The sequence below is a fragment of the Myotis brandtii genome, unplaced genomic scaffold (genome assembly GCF_000412655.1).
Source record: "Myotis brandtii unplaced genomic scaffold, ASM41265v1 scaffold344, whole genome shotgun sequence".
NCBI classification, from domain to species: Eukaryota; Metazoa; Chordata; class Mammalia; order Chiroptera; family Vespertilionidae; genus Myotis; species Myotis brandtii.
In genome coordinates, this window is record NW_005363247.1 from 2278052 (window position 1) to 2304238 (window position 26187).

Sequence of the window (26187 nt, forward strand, 5' to 3'; positions counted from 1 at the left end):
GGGTTTGAACCCCAGTGGGAGTATACAGGAGGCAGCCAATCAATGATTCTCTCTTATCATTGATGTTTCTATCTCTTTCTCCCTCTCCCTTCTTCTCTGAAATCAATAAAAAATATATATTTAAAAAATATTTTTCAAAAAAGTAAATTAATAGTTTTTTATATATTATGTAAAATAGCTTTTTTTTTAAATAAAATAAACCATTTGTCCTAAGAACGGACAAATGAGGTCAGTTTCATTGTCTCACAGATTACAAAACTGACACTCAAAGAATTTAAGTAACCTGTCCAAGCTTTCACAATTGGTGGATGCTGGACCTGGGTCCTGAAACCGTGTGATCTGACTTTAAAGTTCATGTAAGAACACTGTGCATCCCCTCAAACATGCCACTCCAGGGGGCGTACAAGGAAACAGGGGCCTACTAAACAGGTTACACTGATGTATTGCTATGCAAATATCTTTTCATTCTTTTTTATCAAATACTTATTAAATACGTTTAATGTGTCTGTTTTAGACACTGGTCTTACATAGTTTAAAAAAAAAAAAGTCAGGTGAGGTCCCCTGTCTCATAGTTCTTACATTTTACCAGGGAAGGAGAGAAACAACATATGTGCCAACTAGGGAATAAATAAGGTAATTTTAGAGACTGATACGTGCTCTGAGGAAACTTTAAATAGGTCAATCAGAGATGGCTCCTCTGAGGAAGAGGAGCCCTGCCCTGGGAGGCTTACGGTGGACTGTTACCGGAACAGCGTCAAATAGCAAGTGCAAAAGCCCTGAGTAAGAAATAAATAAGGTCGGCATGTTTGAGGATATAAATTGGACAGTGTGCCTGGGGCTAAGGAACCAGACAGAAAGTGGAAGCGAGGTGGAAAGTCCTTCAAAACCATCTTTATTTTTTTGGAATTCTTAAAGCTACTACAGAATAGGTGTTCAAGTCAGGCATATTAAGCTAAATAATTAAAACAACCTCCCATTGAACAACTAATTAATCCCTCTATGCAAACATAAGAGTTATTTCAACTTTCACCAATACTTATTGTTTAAAGAATAAATAGGAAAAATAGGGATAGTCAAACCATCATTATGAACCCAGTGAAAGATGAATTTGAAATAAATCACTAGGAATGTTAGGCTGGCTACAGAAAAGTTTGCTTCATATTGGCATTGGCTTGCAAGAGGAATCATGGAATCTGCTCTCTGGAGATGGCCTAAAATAGGATTAGATATATTCACTCAGTGCAGTCTTGCCTGAAAGCCTCCGCTGACCTCTCAAGGTCTTGCCAGTCCTGTGATTCTGTGATAAAATTAGACTCTTTCATTGGGTGAAAACAACCCAGGATTCACCATGCCAGCTGCAACCTGGAATAATTGGAAGGGACTGATTTTGGAGTAGTATACCTCCTACAGCTCAGACAAGATGCAATTAACAGATCCCCAAACCTCTCTTATTTCATGCTGTACTGAGTACTCTGCTGGTTCTCCGCCAATAATGGCTGGTATCAGTGATACAAGCAAAGTCAAGTGGTCTGATCCATGATTAAATAGTAGATGTCTTTATTAGCTGCTGACCTTGCTTTGAACAGCATGGTTTCAAGAACTGTGTACCTATTAGCTGATTCTTTGATCCTTGAAAATAGGAACCAGATGAGTCCAATAATGCATTTTTATTGGCCTCTTTTCCGCCGTTCTCAAGATGAAATAACTCAAGTTCTGATGCCATGAGCCTTAACCTCATTAAGCCACTCAGCTCAACTGTTCAGATACTTAATCATCAGCACTTACCCATTGTATTTTCTCATGTAACAATCTCCGTATGAAAATTCAAGCAAATATTCCTCCCCCCTCCCCTGTACATTCTCATGTAGAGGACTTTGGGCATAGGGATTAGAGCACAACTCTGGTGTGAGGAAGGACTGGGCTTAGTGCTAGCCCCTTCTCCCCAAGAGGCTGTGAACTAGAAGTTGCTAAACTCCTCTGAGACTTGATTCATTTATCTCTGCATTAGGCATAGTATTAGTTCCTGTCTTAGAGACTTGGTGTTAGAACGGAATATGATAATACAAAGTAACTGTCTTTCCTCATCTTCCACACTGTTGTCTATTCTCTATCCTATCTCTGGTGTGCATTTATCATAAAACCCTACCAGATATAGTCATACATATACTGGTATGTTTACTTCCTTATTGTTCTTCTTTTACTTCCCATCTTCACCCTCTGTCAACACACACACACACACACACACACACACACACACATATCCAGATGTAAGCTCCATAAGGACAACCTTCTTTGGCTTGTCTACCATGCCTATAAAGAGGCTGTACATAAATGTCCCTGAACAAATATTCATGGAGTTAGTAGGGGTGGGGAACGTCTGGCCCATGAAATCATTCGGTCTGGCCCTGCCAAGGCATTAGGGGTGAGATAATTAAATGTTTGACCAAATATAGAGGGCTAATTTTTAAGCTGACAATTTTGTATGGCCCGCGAATGATGTTATAAATATTCAAATGGCCCTTGGCAGAAAAAAGGTTCCCCACCCCCTGGAGTAAAGGCAAGCATGAAAACTTCTTGCATGGTGGTGTCTGGTATGTGATCAGCTTTCAATAAAATGCTAGGTGATTTATTTTTCTTGGAAACAATGGCGAGTTTAGCTACATCCATCACTTTAACATCGGAAGCAGCCTGAAGTCAAGGGCAGAGTGAGGGAAGCCTGCATGAGGGACAAGAGCTTGGTTCTGGCTTCAACAACAGTAAGATAATTTGGGACAAACCATTTTATCTTTTCAGTTTCTCCCCATGCAGATTACTTTCATATGTGAGATTCTCTGAGATCTATATTCTTATTAATATTGTCACTAACTGTGATGTAAATACAGATCATGCTTGCTAGTGAAAGTGGTATAAAGACCAAGGAAAACATGTAGTTATGCTGACAGATGCTTTCCAGACCATCCCAGTGACCAACCGGGCATCCCCAATTAACCTCATAGTAAAAGGAAGGGAGCAGGAAATAGAAAGGTTAAACACTGTATGAGTATTTGAAGCCTTCCCAACGAAGATCATCCCTGCTTCCCTCTTTACCTAGTCCCACTCCACAAAACACAACGTGAGGGAAACCCCCTCAAGTTTGGATCAGATGAAAGAACCTGAGTAGCCTGGTGCTTGTTTTAGGATCACATTTGTCTGCCCTGCATGTTTGTTTTTCAGAACATGTGTCTCTTTCATAGAGTTGCCTTTGCTTTTTGACTTTATTTTTTCACCACGTTCATTACATGATTCACAAACTGAATAGGGCAAGGGTGGGGAGGAGGACAGTTTATGGAGGAGAAACACCAAACCTGGAGTTTCAGACTTTTAACACAGCCCCTTTCCATATTAAATTTTAAATACTCTTGCCATTTCATGGTAAAAACATATACACCAGTTTGTGTTTCCATAAGTAGATATCTGACAAGCAGTAAGAGGGTGAGAAATGATCATGGAAAAAGAAGGAAAGGGGGCAAGAGGATAGAATAAAGACAAGAAAAATGTGTGAAAGGTGAGGAAAGAATAAAAATAATTCTCAAATTCACAACGGAAAAATAGATGGTATCAACAGGTGGACTAATAACTAGAAAAAGTGGTTTAAGGGCAAAGTATTTAATTCTTAAAAACTTTTTTTCAGAATTTAGCAATTAGATGGTGATTTGATTGGAGAGATGTTTTGAAAAGGGGAAAAAATGAATAGTAGAAATGTCTAAAGATGCTGATTGAGAGGAACAACAAAGCCAGATGGCATAAATGGCATCTTTAGGGATTTTGTGGCATAAGAAGCTATGCTAAAAAGTGTCCCCTCTGTCCTGAAAATGCTGCAGCCACACTGAGCATGCTCGGTGTCCTTAGATAGCCACGTTAACCCACTTAATGTGCTTGACCCTAAAACTCTAACTTGCAGTCCTTCAGGCTCTGTTTTTTTAGCTGTCTCAGTATCTCATCAAACTGATTTTGCTGCCCTCCTGAACATCTTAATCAATACAAGTTGTCTTCTTTGTGAAATAGTTATGGCATATTCATACTTGATTATTTTAAGCAGCTATTAAAAAGAATGAGGATATCTCTATGTGTTGAAATTAGATTACGTTAAAAACTTATGTTGCAGAATAATTTGTATACTATGAGCCAATTTTGATTACTAATAAAAACATGTACACCATTTATTTGTATAATTCTACATAAATGTGGGAAAACAAACATAAACTGCTTTCTTTAGTGTTTTTAGAAGTGAGGAGGAAAATAAAAAGAAATGTGGGAGATTATTTTTTTATATTTCTATATTGTTTGTTATAATAATTATGCATAATTTTGTAGTTATATAGTAATGCAGAAAAGCATTTAAAGACTCTGTTATAGTTATTGTGTAGCATTATTAATTTATATGGACTATTTTTATGAGAATTATTTGGAAGCTCATTTATAGTTGGTCCCTAAATAATCCTTATATTTGATATTTACTCAATGCCTGGTTTAAACACTGATAGATATTGTTAATTGTATATCCAATAACCATTATCTCTTCTTTCTTTTTTTTTTCTTTTTTAAATATATTTTATTGATTTTTTACAGAGAGGAAGGGAGAGAGATAGAGAGTTAGAAACATCGATGAGAGAGAAACATTGATCAGCTGCCTCCTGCACATCTCCTACTGGGGATGTGCCCGCAACCCAGGTACATGCCCTTGACCGGAATCGAACCTGGGACCTTTCAGTCCGCAGGCCGACGCTCTATCCACTGAGCCAAACTGGGAGGCTGTTATAGTAATGTAAGTGGAAGGGGATGGAAATCTGACTGAGGCAGATGAAATGAACAGAGTGAATGAAGAAAACCGCAGTGATGGTGGCTGACATGTATGAAGTGCCTGTGGTCATGCAGGGCTGAATCTGAGCGCGTAGGACAGTGATGGCGAACCTATGACACGCGTGTCAGAGGTGACATGCGAACTCATTTTTTGGTTGAGTTTTCTTTGTTAAATGGCATTTAAATATATAAAATAAATATCAAAAATATGTCTTTGTTTTACTATGGTTGCAAATATCAAAAAATTTCTATACGTGACATGGCACCAGAGTTAAGTTAGGGTTTTTCAAAATGCTGACACACCGAGCTCAAAAGGTTCGCCATCACTGGCATAGGACTTACTTATGGTTTATAATATATGGCTTAGGTAGTGTTATTCTGTTTATAGAGGAGAAAACTCAAGCATGGAGACATCAATTAATTTGCTCAGGACTGCTTAACTAAAAAGTTCTGGAGTTGAGATTTGAAGCCATTTTTGCTTTGGAGTCTTTACACTGAACCATCTTGCCATTTTGACTTGCTTAATCGAAGAAATACAAGGCAAAGAACAAAATACATCATTTATTCACTAATAAGAATGGATGGTAGCCCGGGCCAGTGTGGCGCAGGTGGTTGGGCATCATCCTGTGCAACAAAAGGTTGCCAGTTCAATTCCAGATGAGGGCACATGTCTGGGTTATGGGCTCAATCCCCAGTAGGGGGAGTGCAAGAGGTGACCGATCATTATTTCACTCTCACATAGATGTTTCTCTTTCCCTCTTCCTTCCACTCTTCCTAAAAATCAACAACAACAAAAAAATCTAAAATAATGAATGATAAAGATAATGGACAACTCATTGCAAGCATTTAGCTTGTAGAAGAAAGCATGCCATTACATTAAGTTAACCAAGTATATATAGAAATTTCTATTTACGTCCCAAGGCCATAAACCAGAATCTGAATATTTCCAGTGGTCACTTCTTCCAACTCCTTATAAAGGATGAACGAAAACAAAATATTCAAAGAATTGTTTCATAAATGAAAGCCCACAAAGACAGCAAATATTATCAGTATCTGATGATTGTACTTGCTAAATTTTCCATTTTTCATCAAGATAATGAAAATAACCTACTCCTTTGAACTCTGTATTTTCTATTGGCTCCAAGCATGTTCCCCGTTGAAGAGGTGAGAGACTTAAAGGGGCAAAAAGACTATTCATTTAATTGTTGCTGTATGTACATTAGGCAGATTTAACTCCTCTTACCTGCTTCGCAAACAAGCTTGTGTACAACTCCCTCCTCCTCACTACCATATGCAAGCATGGCATCTTTTATTACATGGGTCTCTTCTTACTAGTTTTAATGTATAAATCTCCCAAAACAAGAAAATAGTGGCACTTATTAGATGATGCCACCCCTTTAAAAACAATGGGAAATTTTTTATTAAAATGGAACCTGCTTAGTTGATTTTCAATTGTAATTCTCATACTACACATTAAGACTCATGGATTAGGGTAAGGATGTGACTTTTACTTTAATTATCCTTTCCTTGATTGCTTTCATTTTATATGTTTAGATAGTGCTTTAATGCAAGGTGTATTTGCATAGCTTCTTAAAAATCACAAAAAGACATGCAATCACCATGTGTTAGGGTTCTCCACAGAAACTGAAGTATCAGGAGATACTGTATATCTGTGTCTACATCTATAACTATATCTTTTTTTTAAATATATTTTATTGATTTTTTACAGAGAGGAAGGGAGAGAGATAGAGAGTTAGAAACATCGATGAGAGAGAAACATTGATCAGCTGCCTCCTGCACATCTCCTACTGGGGATGTGCCCACAACCCAGGTACATGTCCCTGACCGGAATCGAACCTGGGACCTTTCAGTCCGCAGGCCGACGCTCTATCCACTGAGCCAAACCGGTTTCGGCTCTTCTTTCTTAATATGAAACCTTATAACAGTAGAAGAGTCAGCATAGTCAGCTTAAAAATAAAACAGGACAGAATAAAACTAAACAAAACAAAATAGAGACATTTACCTCCCCATAGTTAAAGGTGGTCATAAGATAAGGTCCTGCCAAAGTGACATGAGCCGATGTTACTTTGTGGGACTTTCAGAAGAAGTCCTTTACAAGGAAGACTGCTTGTGTGCACCCATCTGACCTTTCCATCTCACTCATTCTTGCTGCCTGGAATAAAGGCATGAGGACTGGAGCTCTAGCAGCCACCTTGGGGTATGAGTTGACATCGAGGATGGAAGCTACACACTGAGACTGAGGATGATGCAGCAGAAAAAGAAAGGAAGGTTTTCTGATGACTCCATGGTGCCAATCATCACACCTAGACTGCCTACTTCTAAATTTCTCTTATTTGAAAAAAAATTTGTTGTGTACTTAAATCAGTACTGTTTTCAGATTTTCCATTGCATGCAGATTAATTTGTCCTAATTTATATTAGCAGAATAGACAGACTAGGTGCCTATGAAAAATAAGTTTCTTATGAGAAAAATATAGAATTATGAAATCAGATTCCACATCTTTGGTTTTGTAGCACAGGCATATTCTTTTTGTGCTCAGTTTGTGGTTGTAGCTGTGTTGTTTCCATAAAACACTACCTGTATTTGGAGCTGTCATGGACGTTTTTGGTCTCTGCCTTTTTCTGCTAACAATAGAAGGTTTGGATGAATTGATTAAGCAAAAGTAAAAGTGCACTGAGGCAAGGGTGTTACAACCACTTAAAGCTGCTTTTAAGGGGTCAAAGTGCTAATCTGTGAAATTTCAGACAACAAAACATTGACTGTAAATAAGAAATCTGAGCTGAAGTCTTGTTCAATGGTATGAGAACAGACCTGGAAGGAAAGCCATCTAATAGGTTCTAATTCCAGCTCTGCTATCTAATTGTCATTTGTGCCTGAGTGATATCATTTAGCTTTTACATGCCTCATTAGTAAGATGTGATAACTGACCCATAAGGAAAGGAAATAGTACATGGTGAAGTGAAGCAAGGTTGAGGGAACTTTGTGAGAGCCCTCCTTCTATGAAAGAAGGTATATTTCTGAATGCATATGTGCCCAGCCATCCAGATATTATACTTACACTTGGAGCATGATTTGATGTCTGGCAAATGGTGTTTTGAACAAATGTGCCTAAAAAGAACAAAGAAGGTAATGATGTATAAGGGGTTGTGAGCCGGCAGCAATTTTTCTTCCTTATTTCTCCAGATTGTCAATGTCCATGACAGTGAGAACTAACTGTAGTACTAGCTCCTTTTATTACATAAAAAGCTTCTCATGCTACATAATTAAAATAATTGTCTTCAATCTCTTGTGCAACCCAGTTTCCTTTTTAAATTTTTGATTAAGCAGACAATGGGAACTGTTATCCCCATTTTACAGATGAAATCATTCAAGCTCAGAGGCAAGATATAAACTGACCAAGGTATTGATGGCACAGCTGGAAACCAAACTCAAGTTTTCTGCCTCTAAACCCAGCGGTGACCTAAACTCTTAGCCATTAAGCATGTAATATTCCAATGAGAATCTAAGATAACAATGGGTCAGAAACTTTAGAGGACAACAGGAACATCTGTCTCATTCACTCCTGATTTCTCAGGGCTTAGAACAATGCCAGTTAAGTCTAATGATAAAAAAAGAAAATGGTAGAAGAAAGAGATGCTTGGAACTATTTCTTCTAACTATAGGTAAAGGATCCTTTTGAATGTTGAATAAATTTTGAAACTTTGAGTTCTCCATTAAGCCACTTAGTTCAGGACATATAAAACTTAACATTTAAGAACTTTGCACAGTGACACCCACAAGATTCTAAGCCCATAAAGGCAGAGAAAGATGAGTTTTTTTCATTTTACTATTGTATTCTTGGGAATATCACAGTGCCTGGTGAGTTTTAATGTTTTCAAAATTCATAAATCAATTTACATTTCCATGTAAATAATAGCTACAGTAATTTGAAATCTAATGCCTTTGAAGAGTTAGTGCAGATTTTACAAGAGGTTGACTTTACACTTGGTACAACTTTGGCAACATCAAGTACAGTCTCAGTGGAATCATTTACTTGTATAGAATTAGAAATCCTAACAGAAAAACAGATTGACTTTGCCATCAATTATCATTGGTTTACACCTAAACAACAACAAAAAACAAATATTCTTCTTTGTAGCTCTAGTCCAAATACAGACATGCATGAAGACCCTTCTACTAATTTGGATCACAATTGCCTGAAGTACATATAACAAGAAATTATTTTTGTTATTGTTACCACATAATGTGTTCCAATACTCCTGAGCTATGGAATTTCCCTGAAGCAGATGGGAAGCCCTTTACTTTAGTAGGGGCATAGCCTTTGTAAGGTTTAGATTTGACAGGAGAGCTGTATCAGCTCAAATGAGAGAAATCTGGTGGCCCTGGAGCAAAATCCCTCTGCTGAAAGGACCAAGAAGGAATTTCTTTGGGAAGCTGACAGGAAAAAATCCCTGCAAAGGATAAGTGTAACCCAGATCTTTAGGCCCTTTCAGCTTCTGCTAAGGAAAGAATTAAAATTTTAAATGAATCCAAAGAAATTGGAAAACTGAATGAAAAATGACCTAGAATACAATGCTTTGTATAGTGCTTCTTTCTCCTGACTGAATAAATAGTGTTTGGCGGTATTTCTTGCTACATAACCACCAGCTTTTTCTTCTTAAGGTCCCTAATAACCTTTACACTCAGTGTCCTCATCTTTGACTGCTGTCCAGAAGGTCACTCTACATTCCTTTCTTGCAACTGGTCTTAATAACTCAGTTATTTTTCTTCAAGTTTTCACAACAGTTCTGCTTGTGCCTAAATACAGTAATTTTGAGATATCATATGTAACAAAGCATTTAGAAAATACTGCCATCAGAATTCCTGCAGCACATATTCATATATGCAAACAACTTGAATAATGAGCAGGGCTTAGAAGGCATCTAATTTGGTTATCTCCTCTTGAATATAGGCTATTTATGACCCCGAGAAATTGTGACTTGTCCTGAAGCCACAGGTTTATTGGCAAATAATAACAAGAACTCAACAATAAAAACTGAATTAGAGCCAACATCTATTAGATGCTCACCATGCGTCAACCACTGTATTAAATGTTATATGTGAATTATCTCCTTTAATCCTAACAACAAACCTATGAGATAGGTTCTACTGTATCCCCCTGTGTGATAGCCTATCTGAGTGTTCTTTCCACAGATCAACAAGATCTCTTCTTAATGTTGAGAAATGATGATAATCCTTAGTGGTGATGTAAACTTGTCACAGAAGTGAAATGATAAAATGCTAAGAATCATAAATATTTGTTTTGGCCATTTTAAAGATCAATAAAGTGGTAGCCATACTATAATTACAACAGTTATTTTCTTACTTTATCCTGCTGTTGTTTCCCAACTGTTTCCTCATACCACTGTAAGCATAAGGTCCAGTTCTGAAATTATTCCTACCACCTTGGCTCTCAGCCCTGGGAGTAAGATCCTACTATGTCAGGGTGCTAGAGACATGGATGCCCCAAGCTTGGGATCCTAAAATGTTATAGTGCAAAAATACTAGTAGATAGACACTGGTGTCGAGCTGCCTAAGGTAATCTGACTCAACCACTTAATACTTGTGTGACCTTGGTCAAGTCATTTATTCTCCCAATTTTTCGAAGGGTTAGATGTGTATTATTAAGTTATTTTTAGGTCATCTATGTAAAGCAGACAGAAAATCCCTGATATAGCAATGTTATTTTTTTATTCCATTAAATAATAAATAGTATTGTCAAAGCACACAGCATTGGGAGAGTCTACTAGCTTGAGACAAACTCCCCACTATCTTTGTCATCCAACCCATGAACTGAATTTAGTCACCACTTGAGGCACCCCATGTGGTATGAACACCTTGAGGTTTCCCTGGGCAATCTCTTCCACCTGTGGACCTCTATTGTCTAACTACCTCAATCCATCAAAGTAATGTATTAGCTAGGATTGAGCCTCAAAAGGAAAATGATGGAGGTCTGGATCTCTTTAGAGTGCAAAAATACTAGTAGATAGACACTGGTGTCAAGCTGCCTAAGGGAATCTGACTCAACCACTTAATACTTGTGTGACCTTGGTCAAGTCATTTATTCTCCCAATTTTTTCAAGGGTTAGATGTGTATCATTAAGTTATTTTTAGGTGATCTATGTAAAGCAGACAGAAAATCCCTGATATAACAATGTTATTTTTTTATTCCATTAAATAATAAATAGCATTGTCTAGAAGCACACAGCATTGGGAGAGTCTACTAGCTTGAGACAAACTCCCCACTATCTTTGTCATCCATCCCATGAACTGAATTTAGTCACCACTTGAGGCACCCCATGTGGTATGAACACCTTGAGGTTTCCCTGGGCAATCTCTTCCACCTCTGGACCTCTATTGTCTAACTACCTCAATCCATCAAAGTAATGTATTAGCTAGGATTGAGCCTCAAAAGGAAAATGATGGAGGTCTGGATCTCTTTAGTTCCAAATAATTCTTGACCTTTGTACAAAGGTTTCCACCATCTCCTCAGTGATAAACATTTTATATTAAGTGGGTATCAGAGTGACAATTTTTATTTGTTGGTTCATGAACTTGAGTGTTCACCAGGTGAAATATGAAACTGGTTATCTTACACAGAGGGCAAGGAGAGACCAAAGAAAGAGACACACCACTCCAGATTGCTAGTGACAGGTTAAATCGACAAGACAAGTTACTGTATTTATGAGGCTTGTCTTAGTGACCACAAGATGAATAGATCTTGGCACCTGCCCACAAGAATCTAATGTCAGAGGAGAAGAGGGTTTAGGGGCTGGGGGAAAAAGGTGAAGGGATTAAGCAAAGGAAAAAAAAACAACATACCTCATCAACATAGACAATAGTATGGTGCTTACCAGAGGGAAAGAGAGTGAAGAGTGGATAAATGGTGATGAAAGAAAACTTAATTTGGGGTGGTGAACACAGAATACAATATACAGCTGATGTATTATTAATTGTACAATTAAAACCTATATAATTTATTAACCTGTTACCCCAATAAAGTCAATACAATTTTTTAAATAGAGGCCTCAATGGGGTTCAGTCATGTATACTGTCCAGATGGTCTCAGCAACACCTTACTCTTAAAAGGCTATATCCTTAAAATGACTACTAGTGTGGGAAGAGTAGGCAGAATGTACATTCCTGGGGCAGGGCCATGGGTAGAGACTCTGATTGCCTGGGTCCCACTGGAGAGTTAACAGGTGGTCACACCCTCTTAATGACCTCCTCCAACATTACCAAAAAGGACGTCTTGTTATACCCTTTCCCAGGGCAATAATACATACTTGCCTTATACTTCTAAGTGCAGAGTCAACCTTGAAGAGACTTTCCAGATCCAAAAAAGGAACTCCTCCAGGACAACTTTCTCTTTACACCAAGACTAAGACATGGCTGGTGGCTTTTTAGAAAACAGCCATTTGCTTTTTTATTGTTTTTTAAATAATTAAAGTGCTATCTAAACAATGTACCATGGTTCCCAACTATTTCATACCCTAATTACACTGACGTGCTTTCTGATATGAGAGCACATGAGTGCACCTAAAGGAAATAAGACTGAAAGCACAGTAGGATTTTAATAACAACAGAAATAAAATCCAGAATAACACGAACATAACACATTGTGCTTCCTGAAATCATATGTATCTTCACCTGCTATTGCTAATCCAGAGAAGGATTGATTGAAATTTTCCCAGCTGGTAAATTGTAGCAGATAGCTGTGTGCAAAGTTGCGTTACTGGAAACCTAATGACACCCTATGCAAACATGAAACTTCAACATCACATCTTTTACTCAGCTTGAATATCTTAATAATGTACCAAACACTGGGTCTATGCATCCAGTAAATATTTACTAGTAATCTACTCTCTTTATCACATTATTTTATTCTATCTTTATACTATATCCATTCATCGCCTGTGAGTTCTCTATATTTGTGTTGTCTCTTTTAAATATGAGACACCAAGGTTATGAAAGACTTGATATAGATATAAATATCAGGTTTTTTAGCATGCTATACTAAGGACTAGACAGTAATAATTGTACTTCATATAAATCTAAAAAAAACATCACAAATTATAGCAAAAAAGAAAATAAAAATAATATTTCTGTTTTTTGGAACAGGAGGAAAGAATGTATTACACCTTCGTAAAAAATGGGGTGGGAGGTAATCAAATTAATAAAAAGCATTAGAATTTATATAAAGGGTACATGAAATGAGATCTTCTGCCCTAAGAATCTAGGATTCTCTCATCTAGTTATTGGAGAAATGATTATTGTTGGTTTATAAAGTATATTGCGGTCAGGGCATTACTTTTAAAGGAAAAACCACATGATACTTAAGTGTGAAAAGTAGATATGCATTACTTACAGTCTTTGCTTATGACACAACAGAGTATCAACATTATTTTAACTGTCTTTGTAGCAATGATGCTATGATGCCATCAAGAGAACCAAACTTTGGTAATCCAAGTTCATGGATACCCTATTATAATGTCATTATGGTAGGAAAATGATTTTAGTGCAAGTTAATGGAAACCACATTACACTGGTAAGCAATTTTATTGTAAGTCTGTGAAGACCACATTATGATGGTCAAACAATTTCTCTGTAAGTCTATGAAGACTGCATTAATAATGCCATTATAAGAGCAAAACAATTTCAAATAAACTCTGTGGGGACTCATTTCACTGTCATGATGGTGGCAAAATGATTTCAGTGTATGTTTGTGGAGAACCCCTTACAATGCCATTATGACAGCATTATAATAGTAAAAAAAATTACGGGGAGCTCATTATAATGCCATTATAATTCCATTACATTGGTTAAAAGATTTCAGAGTAGCTCTACAGCAACATCACTACAATGGTAACAATTAGGTCATAGAAAATACCAGAGTATATGACACTTGAAAGGAAAAACCAGGTCTAGGTTTGGAAAGATCAGATTGATATCCAGCAAAGACCCAGGTTTATTAATAAAGTTTTACCTTAGTGTTTAATTCTATGAAAACTTCTTTGCCAATAGATTATCCAATCTGTCATCATGGCTGGAGGTATTTGTGATTGAAATTACAAATTTAATTACCTATGAGATAAGTTATTTTTATTGTCTTGAATACACTGCCATCTAGAATATGGTGCCCCTTGGGAATCTGTCCTACCTGTGGACCTCTGTTGTCTAGCTGCCACAATCCATCAAAGGAAATTTAAATTTGAACCCCAATATAGAGTGGTAGAGGTATTTCTTTTATTTTGTTTTGGAGTGCTATATAAACCATGTACCATGGTCCCCAACTATTTCACACTCTTGATCTCTTTGTTCCTGAAAGGTTTCTTGGCCTTTATATAAATTTGCTCTGTATTTTGCAACTGTATCAGTCATTTAGATTCATAACCTCAATTTATTGTATCATGACCATAGATGATATCCCAATCTTCATCCAGCTGATTGAAAAATATAGGCTATTGAAAAGTTTTGTAAGAAAGATTGTAAATGGCTCAGTATATAGGCTGAATAATGGCCTCCTAAAGATCTTCACCACCGAGTACTACTCAGCCATAAGAAAGGATGAAATAGCGTCATTTACAACGACATGGATGGACCTTAAGAACATTATGCAAAGTTAAATAAGTCAAACAGAGAAAGCTAAGAACTATATGATTTAACTCATATGTGGAATATAAAACTTATGAACATAAACAGCAGTGTGGTGGTTGCTAAAGAGAGGGGGATGGGGAAAGAAAGAGGTCCTAATATGAGGTGACAGGAGAAGATTTGACTTTGGGTGGTGGGCACATGGTACTATATACAGATTTTGTAAATTAGTAATCCACACATGTAACCTATATGTTTATGTTGTCTAATGTCACCCCAATAAAATTTAAAATAATGGAAAAAAAATCTTCACATTTTGCCTGGCCAGTGTGGTTCAGCAGTGAGAAATATGTGAAACTCAGATAAATATTCTAAAGGTATCTCTAGAAATATCTCATTCTTTCTATAAATCTCAATATCTCTCTCCCTCTCTCTCTCTCTCTCTCTCTCTCTCCCTCCCTCCCTCCCTCCCTGGTCTTTTCCTGGCAAGGGAGATAATATATGCCTATGGAGATACTTTGGGGGCCATGACACAGGAAAAAAAAAAAGAACAGATTAGTCACCCCACCTGGAGTGAGGATAGAGCAAAGTTGACATGATGTGCAAAACAGATAGTGCTCAGCAAGGGTCACTGTGCTCATTCACATGTCTCAGCCTCCTTTGCAGTTGGGCTAGGGACATGGAAGTGATTTCTGGCAGGTGAGATGTGATTGGAAGTTATGTGCCATTTCTTGTTCAGAACATTTTCTACAAGCTAGTATGCCTCCTACTCTCTTTCCCTGTTACAAAAATTTGGAAGTCATATGCTGATAAGGAGATGTGACAAAATGGAAGAAACCTGGATCCTTAAATTACCAAATGGAAAAAAATCCTCTGCTAAACTATGTTGGATAACTTTTATGTGTTAACCTACCAAGATTTTGGAGTTTGTTGTGACAGCTAGCATTTATAACCCTAACTAATGACATATAGGGAGCAGAAACCGAGTTAAAAATCCCTTCCCATTTGGAATAAACTCCAGTTTTTCCAGAAGTATCTGCTACCCAAACAAAAGCAATGTAGCCCTTAATGGGCACGCCAACCTAAGAGAAAGGGCAGTAGGAGATGTGATTTAGAGACAATTCCTCAAAAAGACTTAAAGAATTGAAATCCTTGATCCTTATTAATTATTGTGGTGAGTATGTTATAATAAAACATATTTTACAATTATTGTTTACTTAATTTTCTTAAAAGAGACTTGGAGAAGGATCCAAGAATAATACGAAAGAAACTTTTCAGAGGTAGAAGAGTTTACAAGCAAGAAAAGCTTGGGAGGCCTACCTAACCTCAAAGGTATTTGCACAGAGCAGGGCGGTAAATCTACTTTCATATAATTGTGTGAGGTGAATCACACCAAAGCAACGAGTGTCCCAAGGGAAGATTCATGCTTAAAAACTTCAGGTCTGAACCAAATGATCCCACTTTATCAACATTCAAGAACATGCTGGGTGACAAGAGGCCAGTAAGCTCCCGCTGCGGCAGGTGCAGTTAGCCGACAGCCTCCAGCTTTAGCACCTCTAGACCCACTGAGCCATTTGCGCTGAGTGCATGCTTCCCCAACCAACGGCTAAGCACAGGGGGTAGTCGAGCCCGGTCATTCAGTGATCTAGTGAACAGCCTTTGCTAGGAGATCCCTCTCAGGCCTGGCTGAGAATTTCTCAGAATTGCAATGAATCTAAAGTGTTCCCTATCCTCTCCTTTCTTCCTGCTCTCCTTTCACAAATGGCAGGTGTGCTCGGTGCCGGAGGCAGGCTTTACCCTCTTCTGCTCCCGACCCCTTCAAACTTCACAGATGAATTCCAATTGTCATCCAGTGTTTCTTAGATGGCCTAAACGGACACAAATCACACTGGAAGTTAAGTTCTAGGACCGGCTCCCTTCACACCCACAGAGCAATGAGGAAACCCAGCCTAGGTGTTGTTCCCTATCCTCTTCTCCTTTCTTCCCGCTCTCCTTTCACAAATGGCAGGTGTGCACTGTGCCGGAGGCAGGCTTTACCCTCTACTGCTCCCGACCCCTTCAAACTTCACAGATGAATTCCAACTGTCATCCAGTGTTTCTTAGATGGCCTAAATGGACACAAATCACACTGGAAGTTAAGTTCTAGGAGCGGCTCCCTCCACACCCACAGAGCAATGAGGAAACCCAGCCTAGGTGTAATAAGGAGCAAGGTCAGTCCCCAACATAAGGTGACTGCTCCTTTCTTAAATACCAATTTTTAAATAATAAATGTATTTATTTGTTTGTTTATCTGTTTATTTTCTTATTGCCCTACTCAAGGGTTTTGTTTGGCTTTGGGCAGTCCAGATTTGCTCTGGGCCAGTGAAGGCTGAAGCTATATCAGTGAGGTACAGTGAGGTGTTAGCATCAACACTTCCATGCTCAACCTACTTTTCTCATATTCTGTTTACCCTGAAGAATCAGGTAAGTCAGGCTTTCTCACACTCCCACCCCAAAGTTGTCTAGCAAATCACTGCATGCAGGTATATGCAGTATATGTACATCTTCCTTTAACCTTCAAGCTTTGCATCTCTCAAATATTGATCTTGGGAGACAGTTAAAAGAATAGGTCTCATGATCCTTTCATACACAAGGAAGCAGAGCAGGCTGGTATGCGGATCAATAAAGATGTCCTGGGTGTTCTTACTATAACGACCCTTGAACTCATGAGCAGGTGATGTATAGCTCTGCTTCTTGTGGAAGCATCTCTTCCTGGCCTCCCATGTTGTATTTAACTGCAATATGTAGTAAATAAAAAGATTTGCAAAAAATTTTATTGAGCATGGCAGGGGTTAGGGAAATGACACAGGGTAATGAAAGGTATAGAGCATTTGATTTCAAAAATAAATTATTATTAAATTTAGACTTTTGTATGAAAAACCACATACTCAAGTTCTCACCAGATATTGTCTTTTGCATATCCATCTGTAGAGTAAGCACTCAACAAATGATGATTGCCCTTAACAAAATTAAAAGGAACATTATATCCAATGTCAAGAGTGTGTGAAAAGTGTTCCTTAAAAATATAATCTATAAAGAAACTTCTGGAAGTAAAATGAAATACCAAAATAAATGTAATTAAATAAAGATAGAAAATAAATTACTAAAAGATAGATTGGGATAGCACACTGAGCCTGTCATGCAAATCAATCTGCCTAAAATCTAAGTTAGGAAAAGTTTGATATCATTGATATGGGACTATTAAATATAACATAGTAATGGTTCAGGATTGTTTAGACTTCTAACCAAATTTGATCCAAAAAAGGTTGTAGGCAATCCATCTTAAAAACCACAGACAGACTCATCCCCAAAATTCTGTAAGGCCAAAGCTGTGTTTTCTATAAAGATTTATTAATGGTTCTCTTGATAAAAATATATGCTAACATAAAAATACGCAGAATAGAAAATCAAAGAAAATATCCTCCTGGAAATAGAATAAATCAGATTTAAGGTTGTCACTACAGATATTCAAAAAAAATTTTTTCCTTAATTCTATTTCATATTTTAAATCTTTTAAAATTTATTTTTATTAATTTCAGAGAGGAAGGGAGAGGCTGAGAGAGATAGAAATATCAATGATGAGAGAGAATTATTAATCAGCTGCCTTCTGCACACCCCACACTGGGGATCAAGCCTACAACTCGGGCATATGGCCTGACTGGGGATCAAACTGTGACCTCCTGGTTCATAGGTTGATGTTCAACCACAGAGCTATGCCAGCCAGGCCTATTTCATATTTTAAAAACAAGGCATTCCATAGCATTTATGCTCCCCCACCAATTTTCCAAAAGTGTATTTTAAATATTTATGGTTTGATGACATTCAAAAATTGTTTTAATCTTTTTCCTTTTAATATTAGCAACTAAGTGCAATTTCAGATACATCATCCTTATGTTTCTAATTCATTTGCAATTAAAATTATTTAAAAAGTAACTTTTGAAGTTTTTAGAACTTTTTCCTCATGAAGAAAGGAAGGTCATGCTTTGCCAAGAAGGCATGAACTTGAATATTTAAAAGTTTGTTAGATTTAAAATTTCAACCATAAGGACAATCACTGGGCTCTGAACTCAAATGAATAAGTTTCCTAATTTTTTATATATAAACTTCCCAGGGTCAGGACATGAATCTTAGCCAACAAATTCAAGCTTCTCTAAAAGTGAAAGATGATTGGATTTTGTGAGAGCTCGAAAGCTATGTTCTAGGTAAATCCATTTCTAATGCTCAGGGTGTGGGAGAGGGCAGCATTATTCTTCTGAAGAACAGAGCTGAGCACAAAAATGTAGATTCTACAAACCCACTGGCACCATGTGTGCTTTCTCCTGAGTTCTGACAAATATTAAGATCTAAGTTCAGAGGCATTCCCAAGCCATGTGGCCTTCCAGTGGGACATCCTGGGAGTCTACTCTCCCCTAAACAGCTGAGATTCCACAGAGTTATTAAAAGCTAGATCTAGGCACACTTTGTACAACACCTCTGCTTGACTCCATTGAGCTAATGTTCGGTTGCTCTTAGACTATATGAATAAAAGTGAAGATTACGTTGATCTCCAGAGAGTTTCAGACTTTCTTTTTCTAAGAAAAAGCATTAACATATTTCCAAGAAAGCATCAGATGAACTTCTGCCTTTAAGATGAACCTGGGTCCAGAGCTGAGCTACACCAGGAGAGCTCTCGGGCATCTGCACGGCCTATATTTCCCTGATTTTCCCAGGGCAGCAGAAGATAGAGAAATGGCCTGTTGCCCTGGAAACTGCACAGTGGTCTGCCACAAGACTTTCCTGGCCTGTGTCGGGAGGTGGACGAACTCTACTTGACTGTTGTCATTATTAAATGCGGGAGGAGAAAATAGTAACAGTTAAGTGCTTCACAAAATGCCCTACTGTTTATACCCACTTCTGCCCTCCCAGTTGCCTTTAAGGACAAGGGTTGGGACAGAGTCCATCTTTTTTTATGCACATAAACTAGGGAGGGCAAGGAATGTGGTGAAAAAGATACTGGATTGAAGAAAGTCATAAAATTTGGTATTAGCCACAAACAAGTTTTGTGACCTTTAATAAATCACATAAATTAAGCAGTTCCCACCATTCTCATTTGGAAAAAAAAATAACTGGTGATCCTTTGGGTTCCTTATGTGTGTATAAAAGTACAGCTCTGTTTTCAAAGTGGTAGGCACAAGGGTTGGTGGGAGTTACAGAACATCCTTTATTAATACATAGATTATTTTCAAGGAAAGGTTAGGCTGGGTTTGTGTCATGCTGAAATTAAAATTGCATCCAATTTCTTGGGGTTTTTGGAGGGTGGGATCGGTGCTGCTGGGAATACAGATAGATGAGCTGTATTAGGTCATCTTGGAAAAATATTCTGGTTGCATTTGATAGAGGCCAGAAGTGATGGGGAAGAACGTCCAGGAGGTTCATCTCATGTCATACTTGAAAGATCACTTGTGCATGTGTGCATTTATGCTTAAAAGAGCTGACTCAGGAATGCTGTGACAGCTTTTAACTTAGAATTCTCTTATTTTTCTGGATTTCTGTCTCCTTCTTAATGGTATTTTAATGCAGTTTTTGTGTTCAATTATAATAGTGTTGCTAAATACAGTAGGTCTGATTCCACAGAAGAAGAATAGTTTTTTCAAAATCAGCATTTTTCTGCTGATTTGCCAGCTGCTTCAATAAATACTCATCTCCCAACTTCAAAGGCGTATATTGCACTCTTACTAAATATAAATGCCAGCTACTGTATTATGGCTTTTGAGTTCTCCTTAAAATCAAACACAAAATCTGCACTGCGAGAGAACCCTCTCTCAACCGTGTGCAAGTGATTTTGCTGACTCAGGTGTCCTAGAGAGTAATCAATGTTTTTCTAGTCATTTCTTCCCAATGTTCATGTCTGACTATAAGTGAGTGAATTAGCACCTCCTTTTCTAGTTTTGCCATCTTTATTATTTCTACATCTAAACCATAGGAAAGTATTAGTCAGGACAACTTAATTTTATAAAAATAAGACAATGTTGATGTCCTACCTGTTTTTTCAAAAAGACTTTCAACCTGCCTGGTGGGATAGGATCAAATATGCATTAGGCATCAAGTATACATTTTTACTGTTGGACACATAGAGCAATAAGATTAACAGGCATTGTGAAAAATTAACTAAATGATTATGTGTAGAATCCTCAATATAGTAATAATTATATTGTGCTTTTATACACAAATATAGGAATAACCCTAGATAAGGATCAGCAGAAATATCAGGCTATATTTTCAGCCGTATGTTATTTTTCTCACAGTTCTCATTGAATTGTGTGTGTGCATTTTCTTATTTTTTAATCGGCATTGCAAGAAATACAACCAATTAAGCCTTTCAGTATCTCCTAACAATAGTAAAAAGGCAGCTATAGTAATTGCAGTAAGCATATTTGTTGGTGTTTGTATTTAGAAAAATACTTGTTGGTCTTTTATTTGACAGAAACTAAAGCTGGGGAATTGTTACAGAAACAAATGCAATCCAAAAGCAAAGTCACTTCACTTTAAAAAAAAAATTATGCAAGTCTGTGCTTTTGAGTAAACATTTCTATCTAATAGCCTATTCAGGTTAATTAAAAGAAAGTATGAATTGCTGGGTTCTGAGGTGGCAGCCCCTGCTGGATGATTCTTGGATTGATAACAAACCTCCTTGGTAACTATATTCACAAACACCAGGTTGACTGTTTTCCAATCAAACTATTTTTTCCCACACCTTCGGAAGATGAGAAAAAAAACGTAAGGCTCTAAGTTACTGAGCCTGGCGTACTGCATTCTCAGACACATGGGTGGCCAAGAGCAAATGGCCAGAAAACACTCTTATTTGGTAACTTGTTTTCATAAAGTGACATTAGTGGCCCACCCTGGATTCTTGATACACAGACTATCTACACATAGCACCAATTTGAGGGGCAAGTGGGCTGAATGCAAACAACCAGGTATTGACTAGATTTGGCCACTTTGGGTTGTTGGTTTTGTCAAAATAACTGGCCATTTAAATGAATTCAATCATTTTTAAAATCAGTTTGTGGATGCAGACACAGCCACAGTCTAACATAGTTGACATTCTTCTCCTTGCAGCTGGAATTAGAAATTAGACACTTTTTTAGACTCTCATCCATTCAGAGCCCATTTTCTTTGCATACTTTATGGTTTGAGATTTCTAAAATAAAATCTTATATGCAAAGTTTGATTTAAAATGTTGTAAGTCAATGTAATTGGAATTGTTTACAGTATTTTCTATGACTTTTATCAGATGATCATCATACTTACACTAAATCATAGACACTGGAGACATGCTGAAGTTTGATATGAGATTTACAGATAAAACATCTAGTTTAGCATATTTTTTACACTTTATCCAGAAATTTTGGTACTATAAATAAAACCTGCAATTTGAAAAAGAGATGTCTTTCTGATTGTTACCAAAAACTTATTGATTGGAAATTTTAAATGCTCTACTTTGTTAATTATTTAGAATGCAAGTTTACTTATAGATTACTCCCTTTGGGATGTAAGCTTTCTGAGGACAGGGACTTTGGTTGTTTTTCATAGTTGTAAGCTCAATGCCTAGAGCAGTGCTTGTCATGCAGCATGCCCCTACCAAATATACCAGTATATCGTATTCGAGTGTTACATAAAATTTTATTATATGAATGATGCATTCCAAGTGCTGTGGCAGATTCTGGGGTCACCAAGCAAAACAAGCTTTTTGTAATAAGAAAGCTAAAAGTCTAGTAAAAGATAAAGAGATTATCATAATATACGTTAAATACCCTATTAGGTATAAACATGAAAAGGTGTGGAAGCACAGATTTTTAAAAATGATTGAATTCATTTAAATGGCCAGTTATTTTGACAAAATCAACAACCCAAAATAGAGGAACCAGGAAAAGTACCCATAATAAGTAATGTCTCAGTTAATATTTTAAAAATAAATTTTATTTAATATATTTTTATTGATTTCAGAGAGGAAAAGAGAGAGAGAGAGAGGAAAGAAATATCAATGATGAGAGAGACTCATTGATCAGCTGCCTCCTACACATCCCACATTGGGGATTGAGCTCACAACCCAGGCATATGCTCTGACTGGGATTCAAACCATGACCTCCTGGTTCATAGGTTGATACTCAAATACTGAGCCACACGGCCAGGCTCAGTTAATATGTTAAGGATTCACAGGAACTGACCAAATGAAGGAGCTACAAACCAATGGCTGGAGAAGTATGTATGTACGAAACTAAATCTTGAATAGCTATGTGAACTCAGTTAAAAAAAATGACTAATTTGAAGAGAACACTAAAAGTATATTTGGGGGAACACGGGAACATGAAAAGAGTATTAACTACAGTATGTAGAATGGGTTGGAAGAACCACAAACATGATACACTTGGGAAATATTGCAGATCTAAAATAAGGCAGTGGCTTTGGAGTTGGAAAGACTTAAATGCATTTGAGAGATATTTAAGAAGTATGATGGAAAGAATTAAGAGAAATAAGTTTAGGGATGGGATGAAAGTGTTGGTAGAGCTAAGGGCGAATCCCAGTGTATAGATTGGAAGACTGGATGGATGGTGGTGCCATACAACAAGCTTGGACACAGCTTACTGGTTAATCAATTAGCTCTAAATATAACTTTAATTATTGCTATTCCAAGTCTGCATTGCATCCAATAATAACTCAAAGATGATAAAATTAAAGGATTTTAGAAAATTGGTTATGATTTCTAAACTTGTTCTGGTGCAAAACTTTTTATAGACATGGGCTAGAGCCTGAAATTCAGAAGCTTACAAGGCATAAAAGATTTACAGAGCAGCATTTTAGTTTTATACATGATTATTTGTTTACTCATTTATTTGCTCCAATATTGGGTAGACTTAAAAGAGAATAATTAAAGGAATGGGGTCTGAGTAGGTGGAAGTCCACATGAACCAGGTCACAAAGGCTGCTATTTGCAACTGGATGGAAGAGAGGCAATATTTTCTGAGATGTTAGGGAAGGGATGAAGTGTATGTGGGTACAGATAAGCTGGTAGTGTGGGGTTGGGAGAGGCTTTATGGCTTCCATTTGATCTTTGAAATCAGGCTGGTGATGGGGTAGAGGCTTTAGTAAGCTAGTAATATTTTGAAACAATTCCTGTACAGATAATAAAGACATCCTGGGAGGCATTTGGTAATATAGCAGCATAATTTTAAACTTATGAAACTTCCAGTTTTCCTGCATTTTATATGTTTAATGACAGCTTGTTGGCATCTGTAATCAATGCTAATTTTGTCCAGACATATTATATCTATTGCAATTCATTTCCAGTGACCACCTATGCAATGTCTCTGGGTAGGAGATGGATGAAGAGGTAGTAAGGGTAGGGGAAAGGTAGTAGACTAGTATGTAACTGACCCTGACTTTGAGACATGCTTCTCACTGTTTACTGGGTGAATCAATCACTATAGCTCATGAAATTAATCTTTTAGGATCTATCAGAGTCAAATAAAAATTACTCACTCTGGATGAATAATCCTGTACTTATGTGCAACTTTACATATCCTGGCACTATATGCTGTTGGGAGACAGGGTACCATGTTTAAAAGAACAAATATCAGGAGTAGGAAGAAATAAGCTCAAATTCACTCAGATACCATCTTGTAAAAAAAATTTTAATCTCTTTGAATACCATATTTTTCATCTTTAAAATGTGAATGCTCAATCTCATAGGTTATTGTATCACTGTGTTTAGTACAGCTTGGACACAGCTTACTGGTTAATCAATTAGCTCTAAATATAACTTTAATTATTGCTATTCCAAGTCTGCATTGCATCCAATAAGAGCTCAAATTCACTCAGATACCATCTTGGAAAAAAATTTTTAATCTCTTTGAATACCAGGTTTTTCATCTTTAAAATGTGAATGCCCAATCTCATAGGTTATTGTATCACCGTGTTTAGTACAGCTTGGACACAGCTTGCTGGTTAATCAATTAGCTCTAAATATAACTAATTATTGCTATTCCAAGTCTGCATTGCATCCAATAATAACTCAAAGATGATAAAATTAAAGGATTTTAGAAAATTGGTTATGATTTCTAAACTTGTTCTGGTGCAAAATTTATGTGTTCTTAAAACAATATTTTGCATTTTAAAAATTTTGGTAAAATATTATTTTTAATAAAAATAAACCTTAGTTAAAAGATTTTTGTTTTTGCACATAAGTACAGGATTATTCATCCAGAGTGAACACACACACACACACACACACACACACACAATGTCCTGGCACAATATTCTGTTAAAAGACAGAGCATGCCCTAGCCGACTTGGCTCAGTGGATAGAGCGTCAGCCTGTGGACTTAGGGGTCCTGGGTTCGATTCCGGCCAAGGGCACATGCCTTGGTTGTGGGCTTGATCCCCAGTGGGGGGCATGCAGGAGACAACTGATCGATGATTCTCTGTCATCATTGATGTTTCCATCTCTCTCTCCTCCCTTCCTCTCTGAAATCAATAAAGAAATATATTTAAAAAAAGATAGAGCATATCTTTTTATCTATATCTATATCTACAACTATATCCACATCATTTATATCTATATCTATCTACCTATCTATTGAAAATACACACTGAAGTTTATTTTTTGTCTTGTCGTGAAGAACATATAGATGAGGTAGCTACAGATGTCAAGGAAATACTTAGATATATGACCCTGAAGTTCAGGGATATGAGCATAAACAAATGAATATATTTGAAAATATTCAATATATTATGGTTATATTTGATTAATCTGTGAATATATTTAAATCCAGCATCTGAATGTACATCCAGTATCTCCTACCAGGTAGTAGTAACTGCTCAATATTATTTCTTCCACTCACTCTATGTAATTCTTCTACTTATGTCTTTTAGAGTTTGCTGTGAGGAGGAAAGTTGCTAAGAGAGTACATCTTAAAAGTTCCCAACACAAGGAAAAAAATTATAACTATGTGTGGTGATGGATGTTAAGTAGATATATTGTGGTGATCAATTTACAATATATACATCTATTGAATCATTATGTTGTACACCTGAAACAAATATAACCTTATATGTCAAATATAGCCCAATAAAATAATAATAGAAGTAAAAGAGATAAAGATGATCTGAAAACTATTAAAATAATTAATTTACCTGACAGATATTGCTATATTGAATGCTGACTGCTCCCAAGCTTCATCTGAGCCTTACCATAAATTTACTATGAAGGTTAAAACTGTCATACCTTTATTCCTTTTATTAAGACCTTTACTTTTATAGAATGAGCTTGGAAGTGTTCCTTTCTTTTGAATTTTTTTGGAATAGTCTGAGGAGGATAGGTTTTACTTCTTCTTTGAATGTTTGGTAAAACTCCCCTGTGAAGCTGTCTGGCCCCAGGCTTTTGTTTGCTGGAAGCTTTTTGATGACTGCTTCAATTTCCTCCATAGTTATTGGCCTATTGAGATTTTTAGATTTTTCCTGATTGAGTTTCGGAAGGTTGTATTTTTCTAGGAATATGTCCCATTTTCTCTAGGTTGTCTAGTTTGTTGGAATAGAGTTGTTCATAGTATTTTTTTAACAATCATTTGTATTTCTGTGGGGTCTGTTGTTATTTCACCTCTTTCATTTCTGATTTTG